General features: G+C 43.2%; 1 protein-coding gene across 1 annotated transcript in view; it reads left to right on the top strand.

The window, feature by feature from the left end:
* The window catches only part of LOC308369604 (neural-cadherin), a gene marked incomplete at both ends in the record, with an annotated part of 162694 nt that overhangs the window by 144491 nt on the left and 15703 nt on the right, over positions 1-2500 (top strand). The gene's annotated exons all lie outside the window — the stretch shown is intronic.

Raw genomic sequence — 2500 nt, 5'->3', positions numbered from 1 at the left:
TTCTTTTTATTCACTTCTTCTGTGCGATGTAGCAGCCGTTATTGCAGCAGCAATTCAAAGAAGCAGTAGCAGCAGCAACTTCAAGCAGATCTAGTTCTCCAAGGCCAAACCTACCAGCATGTTGGACATATATAAACCGAATATACAATCAGAGAGTCTTCTGACAGAACTACTGTTTCCTGCCTGTTCTTCAGCTGCGTGGTGGTGTTCTTCACCTACATGCGCTTCATTTGGTCTATGTTATTTGACCCTGGGCAAGGCTGAAATAAGCCCCCTCTCCTCCAGATCTAAGATCTAAGACACAGTAAAGCCTTGCTGCTCTTACCCTGCTCTAGCCGAACCCCCACCCACCAACCCACCCACCACCACCACCATCACACAGCGCCTGATGGAGATAGGCAGTTGAGGTGGGCTTTGGACTAATAGTGTGAGGCTTTTGGAGAGAGAAGATGGAGTAAGTTGGCGTCAGCATGTTTCTGTTGTGTCTGTTCATTTACAGCGAGGCGATTAAAGGGGTGGAGGGGTGTGGGGCGATGGAGCAGCACAGGGCTTTGAGTTGCTTTGCTCTGGGTGGCGTTACTGCACCAAGGCCCACTGCATCAGAGAAAGAAAGAGAGAGAGAGAGAAGGAGGGTTTGTACCAAATTAGATGGAAGGTGAAAAGGAGGGAAAGAAGAACAGATGCGGTGAAGCTGTGGAGAGGGAGAAAAGAAAGACATGCTGAGATGGACCGAGGCTAGCTGCTGAAAGAGAGAAAAAAAAAGCCTTCAACTTTTATTTCTCTTTTGCAGTTTCACCAGAGTGAGGAAGTGACAAAGAGAGGAAGAGAGAAGGAGAGGAGAGCGAGCTAAGTGGTGTTTGGTTGAAGACTATGAGACTTGCTGACAGCCACATCAGAGCCCCAGTTGAAAAGATTGGCTGAATAAATAGATAGCATATTGAATTCCCCAGGCTCCGGTGTTTCCAATTAAAGGGGCGGTGTGTTTTAATTCTGTTAGTGTGTGTGGCACCGGGATATCAGATTCCCGGCCTAGTGTGATTACACCACTACCCAGCCCCCCCTGCGCTTGATTCACTCACCGAATCGTCTCGCCCCTATCTCCCTCTTTACTTTCTCCATTTTCCTCCCTCCATTATTTTACAATCATCTTTATCTCTTGTTTCAGCAGTATTCTCTGTGGCTTTCCCCCTCTCTCTTATTCACATTCTCTGGCTGTCTGTCTCTCTTTCTCTCTCAATCTATATCCTCTCTCTCGGTGTGTAGTGCTAGATACTGCGGCCGCTGTTTTTTTTTTTTTTGAGACAGTGCTGTCTGCCTCGAGAATGAAACACTCGCCACTGCAGTTTTAAGCGTGTGTAGGTGTGCAAGGATGAATTCGCGTAGAACCTCCTGTGGAGACTTGTTCGACAAATTCTTAATGACTGCTTATACTAGCTTGTTTTGTTTATTACAGTGCTATGCCTGAGAGTAGATTTGACTAGACTAGCTGCATTACCTTGTGGTAGCTGTTTAAGAAAATAAAAGTACAGTTGGTTAATGCTGGTCTGCACACAATGGAATGAAAACACAGTTTTTGATATCATCGGGGAACAAAGGCAGAGCAAGGTCTTGTATGGTGCGCTCTTTAGAAATTGCTTCATTGGAAAATGACTGTCTGCTTCAAGGATGAACTGCTCGGCACTGCGGTTTTAAGCGTGTTGAATGTGCATGCAACTGTGTAGTACTCAGATCATTTACATCTGCTTGGTTGAACAGAACACTGTTCAATGGTATCTAAATACTTCAAACCATCTGATACACCTAGTTAAAACTCACAATATTGTGGCATTTAACAGCATAACAGAGAGCCAAAATGATAAACAGCCACACACAACCACTGCATGCTGGGAGACTATGCAGTATGCACCAGTTTTGTTAGCCTGTCCAACACGCTACAATACAGTTATGCTCATCTGCAAATGCTTTGCTGGTCAATTTTTGAAGTTTAAAGTTTATTTGAACTTTTAAGTGTATTAGAGCACTGTGCATGAGCGTAGTTCAGTCCTACTAGCTGCATCAACGTGTAGTGGTGCGGTAGCTGTTTAACGTGCCCGGTATAAAAGCAGCGATGATTAAAGCTGTTCCGCATACAATGGAGTGAATAGACACTGTTTAATACCTTGGGGGAACTAAATCAGCACAAGGTCTTCCACAGTGCGCTCTTTAGAAATGGCCTCATAGGAAAATGAATATTTTGATACTTAATACATTTCTAAAAGATTTAACGACATCTATTGAGTGAACATTTCAGTACGTGTTCAAAAATGTTATAGGCGGTATGAAAAACCTCCAAGAACCTTTTGGAGGTTTCTCGCTACTGAAGCCTTTGTACGAATAAATAATGGCAAACAGTAAATGAGTTTAAAAACTCTTATATCTCATTTATCCACAAATGAACCATTTGAAATGAGAATGTTGTGTAATGTTATAGATTATTTTATTATTACACTTAACACTCATT

This window comes from Sprattus sprattus, assembly GCF_963457725.1.
Source record: "Sprattus sprattus genome assembly, chromosome: 8".
Taxonomy (NCBI): Eukaryota; Metazoa; Chordata; class Actinopteri; order Clupeiformes; family Clupeidae; genus Sprattus; species Sprattus sprattus.
This window is presented reverse-complemented; position numbering and strand designations above follow the sequence as displayed.